Source organism: Heloderma suspectum, chromosome 6, assembly GCF_057233095.1.
Source record: "Heloderma suspectum isolate Gila_16-S chromosome 6, 16-S_ref, whole genome shotgun sequence".
Lineage (NCBI taxonomy): Eukaryota > Metazoa > Chordata > Lepidosauria > Squamata > Helodermatidae > Heloderma > Heloderma suspectum.
Genome location: NC_139463.1, coordinates 45,123,931 through 45,137,613, shown reverse-complemented (window position 1 = coordinate 45,137,613; position 13,683 = coordinate 45,123,931).

The following is a 13,683-nucleotide window of genomic DNA, read 5'->3' as shown; positions in this document are numbered from 1 at the left end:
TTGGCGCTTTTTACACAGGGTGGTCAGAGGGGCCGCTGTGGAAGTGAAATTAGGAGGAAAGTGCCGGTGATTTCCAGCCAGCGCCAGGGGGGACAGAACCTGCTCTTCATAGTTGGCAGGGGCCATTGCTGGACGGCCTCTACTTTGGCCTCCACAGGCTTCGAATTTCCACTCCTGGCCTGATGCCTCAAAGAGGTGACCTCCCCCCATCCCAACTGACCCTTGGTGGCTTTGATAGTCAGCCCACTTCTTGCAGGCGCTTCGCCTCTTGTCTCACCAGACCCACGTGGCCTCCCAGGTCGGACTACAAATGGCAACGTCGCCTAGGTAGGCGCGGGCCCAGCCCCTCGGTCCATTCACCAGCCCATCAATGACCTTGCGAACGGTCTCTCACGCTCCCGGCACGCCGGACGGAAGCCCTGTGCAGGAACTCGTGGGTAATAACCAGCACAGCTGGGAAGCCCAGGGGCTCTGGCTCTCTTCAGTAGCCCCCAAGCCAGCATTTCTTGCAATCCCCTGGCCACCGATTCAGCATGCTGTCCGGTAGCCCAGTAGCGGGGAGACTGAATAGGCCGATGGTCTCCGGCCAGAAAGACAACTCAAACAGAAAGACACACGGGAAATCAAACACAGCTTCTGCTTCCACCCTCATATGCTGTAGGAAAAGCCGCACCTGTTGAAGTTCTGCCTGTCATGCGCCTGGTACAGGAGTCCTGGGCCCTCCTCGGCTGGAGGCCGGCCGGAGCCGAATGGCGCCCGAGGCCTCGCAGTGCTGAGGCAAGAGGCAGCCGGGCGGAGGCGAGGAGGCGGAGGCCGCTCCCGGAGGACTGCCCAGCAGCCGAGGCCTGTGTGGGGAGCAGGCCGGCCCGCCGCAGAGGCACCAGTGGGCCTTCCACGGGGGGTGGCGGCCCTGTCTTCCCCAGACCTGTCCCCTTCCCTGGGGGTGGGGTGGGCGACGTTTCCCGGCCCGGGCGGAAGCCCTTCCCGGGCCAGAGGCAGAAAGGGCGGGGGGCACGGAGCGGCCGTGGTGCTTCCCCCTCCCTTCTCCTCAGAGCCACCAGCGCCTGCGAGAAGCGGGGTGACTATCCAAGCCACCAAGGGTCAGTTGGGCTGGGGGGAGGTCACCCCTTTGAGGCATCAGGCCAGGAGTGGAAATGCGAAGCCTGCGGAGGCCGAAGCAGAAGCCGTCCAGCAATGGCCCCTGCCCACTGCGAAGAAGCCGGCCTTGTCGTTCGACCCCGGCGTGGCCCAAGGGGACTCCTATGCTCGCCAGATCTTTGCACGGGAGAAGCGGCTGCTGTTGCAGCGGTCAGGGGGACGCAGAGGACCGTGCTTGCACCCCTCTGACCCCGAGGGAAGGCATTCGATGACGCAGAGGAGAAAGGAGGTTCGCACCCCCAAAAGGCAGGAGCCGTAGGCACAAACGCAGGTATAAACGCACTTCTCTAACGCAAAACAGGAGCAAAGTCACGGAGTACCTTCCGTAAGAATCGCTATTTTTCGTAAATATTTACTTTTTTTTAAAAATTGAAATCCTCCGTCTCCGTTTCCATTCAGCCAAAACACTTCCTGTTCCTCGGGGCTTCCCAAAAGAAGGCTGTCTTAGGTGTGCTGAGCGATACACTCTTTGTTTAAAGCAACGCTGTTTTAAAGAAAGAAAAAAAAACCCTTTAAAATGACCATGCCGGTCCTGGAACACCCACAAACAAGGTGGTGAGTGCAATTCCTTTTGTAAAAAGACTCGCGTATTTATTATTGGAATATACTACACTGCATTCTTATTTAGTGAAATTTTGCGACTCATTTTAAAGGGAAAGAAACCCTTTAAAATGACAGAAAGCCGCACAAAACATCACATGAATTTTAGAACAGATTTCTTTTGAATGGCCAGCTTGGGAAATAGGAGGGAACCAGCCGGACTAGCCCAGCCAGCCTCCCCCTGAGGATTTTGACCAGTCTGGGATGGATAGAGTGACCCGCCCCTAATCTGGCGCAAAATGTCCTGCATATTACGAGAGCGAGAGCAACCACGCTAGCCTTCATGTTGCGGGGGAAATCGTGGAAAGCTGTGAACACGCTGGAGAGGGCTCGGTAATCCTAGCTATTTCTATAGTTGAAACTTGGCTTTCTTCCACCATCCCTGGAGCTCTGTGACAGGCAGAAACTCAGTAGGTGGCCTTCCCCCAGCATTTAGAGGTGGGAACTGCACCTGTTGAAGTTCTGGCTGTCATGCCACTGAAGTACAGTCAGGATATCCACAGCTTCTGCTTCCACCCTCATGTGCTGTAGGAAAAGCTGCACCTGTTGAAGTTCTGCCTGTCATGCGCCTGGCACAGGAGTCCTGGGCCCTCTGCCCCTGCGAGGCACTCGGCGGCGCCTTCCCTTTGTGAGGCCCTCGGCTGGAGGCCGGCTGGAGCCGAATGGCGCCCGAGGCCTCGCAGTGCTGAGGCAAGAGGCAGCCGGGCGGAGGAGAGGAGGCAGAGGAGAGGAGGCGGAGGCCGCTCTCGGAGGACTGCCCAGGAGCCTCTCTTCTCCAGACATGTCCCCTTCCCTTGGGGTGGGGTGGGGGGCACAGAGCAGCCATGGTGTGTCCCCTCCCTTCTCCACGCAGCCACTCCTTTTAAAAAGTGGGGAGATGAACGCAGTCTAAAGGTTTCCCCCTATGCTGTCACGCCAGCCAGCCCCTGCTTTGCTCGTGAACGGGGCAGGAGCAGGAAGGAGAAAGACGGCCACTCTCCTTCCTCTGCCTTAGAATCTCCCACGGAGGGCATCAGCTACACATGAGGGGAGAGTGCCTGTGAGCATGCGCAGAGTACTACCCCTCGCCCGGGAGCCCCTTAGGCCAGCTGCCAGACCTGGAGGTGGTGTGGCGCTTCCAAGGCAAAGGGCGCTGCTTTCGGGCAAGCTCGAGTCCCTCGCTCATCTACGGTTACAAGTTCAGTGCTTGGGATTGAGTGTGTAAAATAGGACAACTGGGGGGGGGGGTGCCCACCCCCAATTTTGAAGCCTCAGGAGGAGGTGCAGATTTAGCACCTCCCTTGGAACCAGCCTGAAGCACCCGTTCCTGCCCTTTCCTCCACTTCGCATTTTGATGAAGAAATTTATTTATTTATTTATGTTTATTTATTAAATTTAGTAAGCGCCCATCTGGCTGGTCACCCAGCCACTCTGGGCAATGTACAACATTAAAACAGTTCAGAACAATAAAATTCAACATTAAAAACATCACATTTCTAAAATTACCCTAACCTACCCCAAATGCCTGCCTGAACAACCACGTTTTCAATGCGTGGCGGAAGATCATTAAAGAGGGGGCACGGTGGAGTTCCCTAGGGAGGGAGTTCCAGAGAGTGGGGGCCACCACAGAGAAGGCCCTCTCCCTCGTCCTCACCAGCCTAGCAGTCCTGGCTGATGGGACAGAGAGAAGGCCATCCGAGGCTGATCTTGTTGAGTGGCCTATCTGGTGTTGCTGGAGGCGCTCCTTGAGATAGGCTGGGCCAGAACTCTATAGCGTTTTCAAGGTCAAAACCAACACCTTGAATGTGTCCCGGAAAACAACTGGTAACCAGTGCAGCTCCTTTAGCACTGTGATCTCACAGGCGGCTGCCTTCAATCAGGCGAGCCGCCGCGTTCGGTACCAGCTGCAGCTTCCGAACCGTCTTCAAGGGTAACCCCACCTAGAGTGCATTACAGTAGTCTAAACAAGAGGAGACCAGGGCATGTACTACCGATGGGAGCAGATGCTTGGGAAGGTAGGGGCGCAGCCGCCGTATCAGATGGAGTTGGTACAGCGCTGTCCAGCTCACAGCTGACACCTGAGCCTCCGTGGACAGCTGGGAGTTGAAAATGACCCCCAGGCTGCGGACCTGGTCTTTCAAGGGTAGCCATACCCCATTCAACACCAGGTCAACATCCCCCAGCCTCCTCTTGTCTCCCACCAAAAGTACCTCAGTCTTGTCAGGGTTCAGCTTCAGCTTGTTCCTCCCCATCCAGCCACTCACCATCTGCAGACATTTGGACGGGGATTCTACGGCCAACCTTGGTGAAGATTTGAACGGGAGGTAGAGCTGCGTGTCATCCGCATACTAAGGACACTGCACCCCAAACCTCCTGATGATAGCCCCCAGTGGCTTCATATAGATGTTAAATAGCAGCAGGGAGAGGATGGAACCCTGTGGCACCCCACAAGTGAGCGGCCACGGGTCTGAAACATCCTCTCCCAGTGCTACCCTGTGGTACCTGCTGGAGAGGAAGGACCACGGTGTCTCCAATGCCCAGCCCCTCCAGGCGGTCCAGGAGGATACCGTGGTCAACGCTATCAAAAGCTGCTGAGAGGTCGAGGAGAACAAGGAAGGACAATTCGCCCCTATCCAGAGCCCTCCTCATATCATCCACCAAAGCGACCAAGACCGTTTCTGTCCCATGCTCAGGCCTGAAGCCATTTTGTGGGAGGGGGACTGACAACAGTAGCTTTCGGAATAGGGAGCAGTTGGCATAACTTGGTCATCTTGAACGCCTCCAGTGGGAGAGCCCCCCCCCCCCAGGTCTCGAGGTCATTGGTTCCATTGTCGTAATGCTCTAACGGTCAGGACGTTTTTCCTGATGTCCAGACGGAATCTGGCTTCCTGTCACTTGTCCCCGTTATTCCTTGCCCTGCACTCTGGCATGGTTGAGATGAGATCCTGGCCTTCCCCTCTGCGGCAACCTTTCACGTACTTGAAGAACGCCATCCTACCTTCTCTCAGGGTGTTTCTGCATTAGGAAACCCCCCCACAAAAATCCACATTCTTTCCAGAGTTTCTTGCGTTTGCTTCCTTTGCAGGATTCGGAAGGGCTCCTTCACACGGCAGACACGTGGTTTGAACTGAGGGAGTGCCTTCCTCCCTCCCTGGCATGTGTGCAAAGGAGGGGGGGGGTGTCTTCTTTCTGTAGCTTAACTTCTGCTGGGGCTTTCTCACAGCCCCCAGGAAACCTCTGACTTACTTCTGAGTAGACTGAAAATGTAAGATTGTGCCCTACGTCTGCAACCCTTGGCACATTTCTGTGGGAGTAAACCCCATTGAACTCAATGGGACGCACTTCTGAGGAGACATACTGTAAGTTCGCCCTGTAATTCTGCAACCGTCATCACACTTACTTGGGCATAAGCCACATTGAACTCAATGGGGTGCTCTGAGTCAACAGAGGATGTTGCTCCTGAGCTGGGTGGGGTGGGGGATCAGATGCGTCTCCCTTCGCTGCAGGGAGGCATCTCACCCTCTTCTCCCTCCAGCTGAGAAACGTGCTCAAGCATTTGCATGGCAGACACCTGGGAAGCGGGGAAAGTCCTTCCTCAGCAAGGCTGGAGCGGAGGCAGGAGGTGCAACCAGCAGGCGATCCTTGCCCTCACGCCTGGCGAATCTGCTCCTGCATGCCCCGCTCCCATCCTCAAGGCCTTCGTCATCCTGACCATGTGCCCCCAGCACCTGAAAACAGATGCCCACAGCAGGCAGGCAGAGCAGTTTCTCCCGCTCCTGGGGAACTTCACGGGGAGGTTATGCCGCTCCTGTTCCATGAGCTGGGAAAAATCCCACGTTGGTTGCGTTTGGGGAAAAGACAGGATAGGATGGGGGAATTGCGGGAGACACCCTGGAGGGTAACGGCATCATCTACGGGGCCCGCAAACTTCTGTGATGGAGCCATCTCAACAGCAGGATAAAAGCTCAGTGTGATGAACACGCCAGGCCTGCAAGGCCAAATACAGGCCTGACATCATGGCCATCCTTTCCTGTGATCAGCTCCGCGGTGGCTGCTGGATGGCCATGACGTCCTGTATCCCTAATGACCTCCAAACACAGCCAGCTTGGAGAACATCGCTCATGGAGACCCCCCCCCCCGAGACATGAAGTGGGGCAGGGGCTGGTTGCATGCATTGGCAGCTGTTTCTAGAAGCCACGAAAGAGAGAGGGAGAGGGAGGGAGAGAGAGAGAGGGAGAGAGAGGCAGGTGGCCACACAGGACACAGAGATGCTGCCCCTTTGTGCACTGACGTCTTTGGCCAGGGCTGGCTTAGTTAAAAATGAGCCTTCACAGCTGCCAGTCCTGGACACTTCTTCGAAGAAAGGTACTGAGGATTTGGAGGAATCCAGACTCTCCACTCCGCTCCACTCCGCTCCACTCTGCCAACTCCCGTCTTAACATGTGATTAGGGATGTCAGAGCATTCCGCCACGGACTGGAATGAGATCAAGTTCCCTTCAGTCTGTGCCACGGAATCCTCTGCGGAGCGGCTCCACAAGGTCCTGCGGAGCCAGCAGTCATGCGGCTCTTTTTTTTGTCAGCTGCACAGAGTCGCAAAGTTTCCGTAAATAAAAACGCAAGGTAGGATATTTCGAAAAGAAATACGTAAGTTTAAAAACAGAAGAAGAATTGTGCTTACCGTCTTGTTTGTGGGTGTTCTTTTTCACTTGAAATCCTCCGTCTCCGTTTACTTTCAGCCAAAACACCTCCTCCTCCCCGGAGGACAGAGTTGCACAGAGTTGGTTCTCCTCTCCATTTTAGCCTCACAACATCACCAACAAGCTGGATGTGGAAATAGAAAGCCTAGCAGGGGGAATAATACTCGTGCAGGTCTCCAGACCGGCACGGTCATTTTAAAAGGTTTTTTCTGTCTTTCTGTCAAACAGCGTTGCTTTAAGCAAAGAGTGCATCGCTCAGGCACACCTAGGGCAGCCTTGTTTTGGGAAGCCCCGAGGAGGAGGAAGTCTTTGGGCTGAAAGTAATTACTGCACGTCTCAGGGCAGGGGAAAATATACCTAAATATCTATGAGAAATAGCCTTTCTTACGGAAGTTATGCAGAATTACGGCTGTCGGTACGGATTTATCTTTGTAATTTTCGGAGCGAAAAAAAGGGTATTCCGGGGGTTTGAGAATGACGGTACAGATAGGGGTGTACGAAGCCCCACTTACCTGGCTCCACCGGGTTCCGCTGGGGGGTGAGGCGCTCCGTCCCTCCCCCCGGAATCCTGGCCGGCCAGCTCCGCTCCACGGGGATTCCGCGGAGTCGCTGGCCGGCTCCACCAGCAGCCGGACATCCGGCCGCTGGCTAGCAGGGATGCAAATGGCGGCGGCCGTAGCCGCCGCCGTTTGTGTCCCTGTAGTGAGCCACGATAGGCTATGTAAAGACTTACGTAGCCTATCACGTCTGGGTTAAAAAAAAAAATGTGTACGCAAATGGCAGTGGCTACGGCCGCAGCCATTTGCGTTTCTTATTGTAGGCCGTCTTAGTCTACGTAAATATTTACGTACACTAAGATGGCAAAAATAAGGGGGAACGGAAATAGCGTCTTTACATAGCCTATCCCGAATGGGGAAAAGCAAAAAAAAAAAAACAGACTGCAAATGGCGGCGGTGGCGGCTGGTTGGAAGTCCAGCCGCCGCCGCCGAAACCACCGCTGGAGCCACCGCCGTCTGGAACATCCGCCCCAGGTAAGTCTCGTCCCGGGGGGGATCTGCGGCAGGCGGGGGGGTGGCAGGCTGTTCCGCCATGGAGTTCGGGGCCCCGAATACACTGGCATTCGGCCTCACCGAGATCCGTGGCGGAATTCTCTGACATCCCTAGGTACGGAGCACTGGCTGCATATTGCGGAAGTCAAGCAGCACAGAAGGTACACAATTCGTACATCCCTACTACTCAAAACGGAACACAGTCCTCCAAATGGGGCCTGGCCAGTGCAGAATGGAGCAGAACTATGACTTCCCACGATCTGGAGACTATGCGTCCGTTCCGTTTGTCCCCCCTACTCCTTTCTCCAAATCCCCCTCTTCTACAGAACCTCTGGCCTTCCCCCTTAGTCCTCAGCAGAAACAGAGTCCAGCTGTGTGAAACGGCACTTGCTCATCCTAATTCCTTGTTTCCAAAGCCCCATCTGCGGATCTCTCTTGGATCACATTCTAGAGTGTGAGCTCCTTGCGGCAGGGACTGGTCTTGTTTGTCACTCTGTTGAGTTTACGCGCATGTAGATTGTACTATAGAAATAATCAAGATCTTGAACTTACTATGATTATAGTGATCTACTATTCTTGTTTAAACACAGTCTCTATATGACTTCTCTATCCAGTCGACAGCTGGTTTTCTCCTGCCAGCTCATAGGACCATGAGAAGAGCTGTGTTAGATCAGGCCAGGGGCCTCTCTGGTACAGCATGCCGTTCCTGCAGGAGCCAGCCAAATCCCCTGAGAAACCCACAAGCAGGACATGGCACAACTGCTCCCTCATTGTTCCTCAGCGCGATGAACCTAGGACTGCCCCTCGAATGTGGAAATGGATCTGGAAAATTAACTTCCCAGAGGCTTACCGAGGGATATCTAGGGAGTCTATGGCAACGGTGAAATGTGAACTCGGGACTTTCTCATTCCTGGCACATAGACCACACAATGCTATTTCATTACTAGCCCCACCCCCCCACCCCCCAATTTACCACAACACGGGAATCAAGAAGATACCAAGAATAAAGGTAATAGGCATGACAGCAACTGGACCCGGCCATAGCTGGTGCCTGCTATTCACATTCACTAACTTGGACTCCGGAAAACTGAGGCAAAACTGAGCCAGTCCAGCGAAAGCCAAAAGGGACTTCATGTGACTATGTTTGAAGCATCTCGGCATCTCAGACCAGGCCTTCCTCTCTGGAGGTCAAGGTGAAGGTCACTCATTGCTGGACAGACAGACGAAGGGCGCCTGGGAAGATGGGTTTTCTACCACGTAGCGTGAGTCACTGAGCACCTCTACACCAGCCCCAAATCCCGCATTCAAAACGGGACTTTCTGCTTCCATTCCAAAGGCAGGATCCCAGCAGACTCCCTTTACACGCGTTTCCCTTTCCCCCTCCCCTCCCGCTCCCCCGATCTGAGTCTTCCCTCTGTTTCACGATCTTGCTCCTCTTAATGCAGCTTTTCCTTTTTCACAGGGGGAACTCAAGTGGAACACAAGCGGGCGATGCGATAGCTCATTACCTCCCATCTATTTCGAAGTGGAATATGGGCCATTGCGTGCAGGAGAGGCCCCGGAGGATAACGCCGTCACCTGCCGGGGCCGCAAACGTGCGTGAGTGAGCAATCTCAGGAGCGGGAGAAAAGCTCCGTGTGAAGACCCACGCCCTCTCCTCCCTGCCCAGCTCCGTTCTGGGCGGCAGCCCTGGGACTGCTCTTCCGCCACACCTTCCGCCGTGACGTCACCTTTCATCATCGTGTTCCGCTCTGGATATGCTCCTTCCGCCCCCACAATCCCTCGGTTGCCATAGGGACGGCAAGGAACCATTTTGCATCATCGCGATTCTCTTGCCTATTCCCTACCGGACGTTTGATCGGTTAGGAGTGTCGGAGTTCGTCTCTCCGTCGATTAGCCAAGGAGTTTCTCCAGTCGCCTTATCTGGACATTTTCTGGCATCATGGCAGGTAGGATATTCGGCCATCTGGGTGTTCAGAAGGAGCCTTCCTTTTCCATGGGGCTGATGGAGACAACAGCTGTGAGGTGATGGGACCACAGTTGGGGAAGGGATAAAGTCTTTGGGCGGGATAGAGCAGGTAAATGCAGGGATGAGGAAACGGAGATAAGGTAAGGCAAGAAGGAGCAAGGAGCCTGCAAGTCCACAGCCACAATGCAGGGCACAATCCAGCAAAATCAGTCACAACTCCGTCCCGGCCGTGCCAGCGAGGCTTTGGTTAGCCACGCTTCAGGATAGCCCCCCGCCAGTCTCCCCCCAGCCCCTTCCGCTCAGGCCAACCGCCAGTCCCTTTGGACTCCCGCTTGCATCATAACATTCTCTGGCCTGGTAGAATCCTGGGGTCGCCATGGGGACAGCCGCCAACCAGTCCGGCAGCCCTCGTGAGCATGCGGCACCAGCAGGAGGAACGTCGTGCCGAAGGTGCTGCAGAGGTCTGCAGGCCAGAACAGGAGCGTCCCAGCGAGACAAGTGGGGCGCAGGAGGGGCCTGCTTTGAAGCGTACCGCAGCCGGGAACTCCCTCACGGGCCGTAGGGGAAGCACCCTTCCTCGACCCTTCGTCCTCCTGCCAGCTGCAGAATCCTCATATCGGCCTCCTTTATGTCTGCGTGTCAGGGACACCGGGACCACGTATGTGAGCACTCAGGACCGCCGAAGTCTGTTCACTGGGCCTGAAGGGCTGACGGGTGCTGAGGCGGACCAGGCGGTGCAGTGGTTAATGCCCCGCCCCCTTGCTTTGTGTTGCAGATCGGGCCCCGAACCCACGGCCACGGGGAGGCTCGAGCTGCCAGCCCCGGAGCACCCCAGAGGGGACTGCCAGCTCTCCGCCCTGCGCCCCCGGAGCCTCCGCACCAGGCCTGAGTGCCGCTGGGCCGCAGCCTCCCGCCCCGGCTCTGCCTCCCCAGCCAGACCCAGGGAGTGCCAGCACCCACAGCTGCCCGTCCCCGGAAACAGTCCAGCTGCAGGGAGGTCGGGGGAGCCAGGATCACGCGCAGACGCCCAGCTCAGCAGCGCTTTCTCCTCCCCTCCATGGGTGGGCTGCAGCTGGCCAGTTCCCCGGGCCTCTCCGTGGGCCACTGGCATCCCAGTTCAGAAGCCTTCCCACTGCCAGCCCCATGGAGCAGCTGTATGCCCACTCCCACCTCCAGCCGGTGGCCAGCCTGCAGCGGGTGCAGGGGCCGCCTGCCAGGCAAGGACAGGTCCGGCAAACCCCTTTCCGGGATGGGGCTGGCCTCTGCCTGTACCGCCGTGCCACCTTGGCGCCCATGCCGCAGGGAGGCAGGAATCCCCCTGCACAGACAGGCAGCGATGTCCCTGGGCCACCAGAGCCGAGCGACAACGTGGTCCTCCAAGAGGTGGAGCCACAAACCACCGTGACGCCAGCTCCAGCCAGCGGGTCTTCCACGGCACCATCGAGACCCGGCATTCTCAAAGCCTCCAAAGCAGGCTCCAAAGGTATGTGCTGATCTTTGCAGAAAGGGGTGGTTCGCGTTTGGTGATTTATTATGACGTTTCTTATCTGCCCAATGACCACTGTTCTCTGGGCAGGTTGCAGACATTTACAAGACCAAAATACCACAACCATGTAGCATACAATACAGATGCTTCAAGGGATAGAATACAATGCGATGCAGAACAACAAACACAGGAATCGATCAAAGAGCCATGAAATCCAGGACTAGGTCCTAAAACGCCTGGAAGAAAAGGGAGGTCTTTGCCTGGCACCGAAAAGATACCAACGCGGTGCCAGGCGAGCCTCTTTGGGGAGCTCCTGCCACCACGGAGAAGGCCCTCTCTCTTGTCACCACCCGTCTAGCTTCGTCTGTCGGGGCACCCACAGAGCCTCCAAAGATGACCTGGGGTCTGAGCAGGCACATAGGGGTGAAGACACAGAATCATAGAATAGTAGGGTTGGAAGGGGTCTACACGGCCATCGAGTCCAACCCCCCGGTCAATGCAGGAATCCAAGTCAGAGCGTCCCCAGCAGGTGGCTGTCCAGCCTCATCTTGAATGCCGCCAGTCTGGGAGAGCCCACTACCTGCCCAGCTCATTGGTTCCATTGTCGTATTGCTCCTGATGTTCAGCCGGAATCTGGCTTCCAGTAACTTGAGCCCATTATTCCGTGTCCTGCCTTCTGGGATACTTCTAGATACTCTGGTGCCAAGCTGTCGAGGGCTTCACAGGTCAACACCAACACTTGGCCAGGCCATCTCTGTCCAGATCGGGTCACAGTTGGTATATCAGCTCCATGCCCCCCTTGCCACGTGGCAAGTCGTCCGTATCTCACTCTCAGTATTTCTCCATTCCTATCTTTCCCTGGCAGGCACCACCCTTGGGGAAAAGCATGTCTCCTGGGCTTACAACCTCCAGGGAGCTCCTGCTCAGCCTAGAACCACGGAGAACCCCAATAGCAGCCAGCATCTCCCTGGCATGTTTCAGGCATCATTTGCCCCTGCCTCGTCCAACGAATGCTCTGAAGGCTCCGCTTCTTCTGGGAGTGTCCCAACCAGCCACAGAGGATTCCAACGTGAGTATTGCACAGCCTGCACCTGGGCCACGGGTTTCCTTTATCATAGGGCAAGGCTGGTCTGGAGGTCCAAGCCTGAACAGCCCCCCATGGCCAATCATCCCTTTTGCTCTGTTCCTATTTTTCAGCGGCAAGCACCTCTGTTGGGAAAGAGCATGAGTCCCGCGGTCACCACCTCCAGGGAGTTCCTCCTCAAAGCCAAACTGGGGAGAATCCAGCCAGCAGCTGCCAGATCTCGGTCACGTTTGGGATGCCTCTGGTCCCTGCTTCACCCACCGAATGCGCTGCAGGACCGGCTTCTTCCAGGAACGTCCCAACCACCGACCCCAGACTGCAAGGTGATTGTTGAGCAAACTAGGGGCTGAGCTCCATGAACGTGTTTTCCTGGCCTTGTAATGCCTGGCTCACCGGCATGTCACACGAGGTACACCCCAAACCTTCCTCCTCCTCATGCGATTTCTCCGTCGACAGTGTTGTTTTCCAAACTCCCATGACGACGTTTTTTCTGGTGCTTGAGATTTTCATGTGCTACATGTGTGTTCCAGCTAGGGATGTATGGAGTTTGTAAAATCTGCGTCGTCTGTATTTCACAAGTTGTGAGGTGCCTTCCGTTCTGTCGGCCGCTCGCGGCCAGAATTGGATTTGTTCCCCATTTCCCAAGTTTGCACAAATGCATACTTGTGCAAATGCACAAATCCCTCCAAAATGTGTAAATTCCCCCCAAATGCACATTTTCATGCTTTCCCCTGTGGGGGAAATGGGCATTTTCAGCCAGTGTTTTTTCTTTTACGGATTTCTCCGGCATCCCTCGTTCCAGCCAAGCTGTAGCGGAACTCTTGCCAGCAGGAGCAGCCGGTAGTGCAGCAGCAAATTCAGAAGTGCAGGGTCCCTTCAGAATGGCCACAGCCACGCCCCTCACAGCCACGCCCCCTCCTGGGATGATGCCACCTTGGAGGATTCTGCAATACAAAGGAGCTTTCAGTCACTTCCTTGGTTTGGAGTATCTGGTCAGAGTAATTCAGAATTATTAAAAGGTCCATTTGCAAAGAAAACGCACACACAAAGTAATGTCCAGCACCTTGCGAGAAAGTATTATTTGGTTAGTCCCTTTTAATTCAAGGAACATGTAATAATACTAATACTAAAAATGTCGCAATCATCGCATATTAATGATGAATGATTATCATTAGGAAGAGCCACTGCAAGCAGGTGTGAAGCAATGCCCCGTGAAAAGAAATGGAACGTCGTCCGCGGTGACCCACAACTCCTTTAAGGCTGCAATCCTGTACACACTTATCTGGAAGTAAATCCCATTGAACACAATGTTACTTACTTCCAAATGGACAAGTAGGATAGCCCTGCAGTCCCACTACAGACCACTCCTTCTTTTCCCACGACAGTATCCCGGGGTGGGCTGGTGGAGAGGCGGCCTTCGGCCCAAGACCTCTCCAGGCTGTTCCTGGAGGGATCGTGAATACTGTTCCAATTCGGTGGATATGTTCCATTTCATGCCTGCCTCATGCCCCGTTTTTTCTCTTGGTCATCACCTTTGCTGCTATCTACGTTTCTCATGGAAGGTTCAGGGTTTTCTGACTGTGCCCTTCGCTGTAGTCTCTGTCTCCTGATGTGGGCTGTTCCCTCGATGGTGAGCAGGGAGCAGGACATGGGGCTCTGC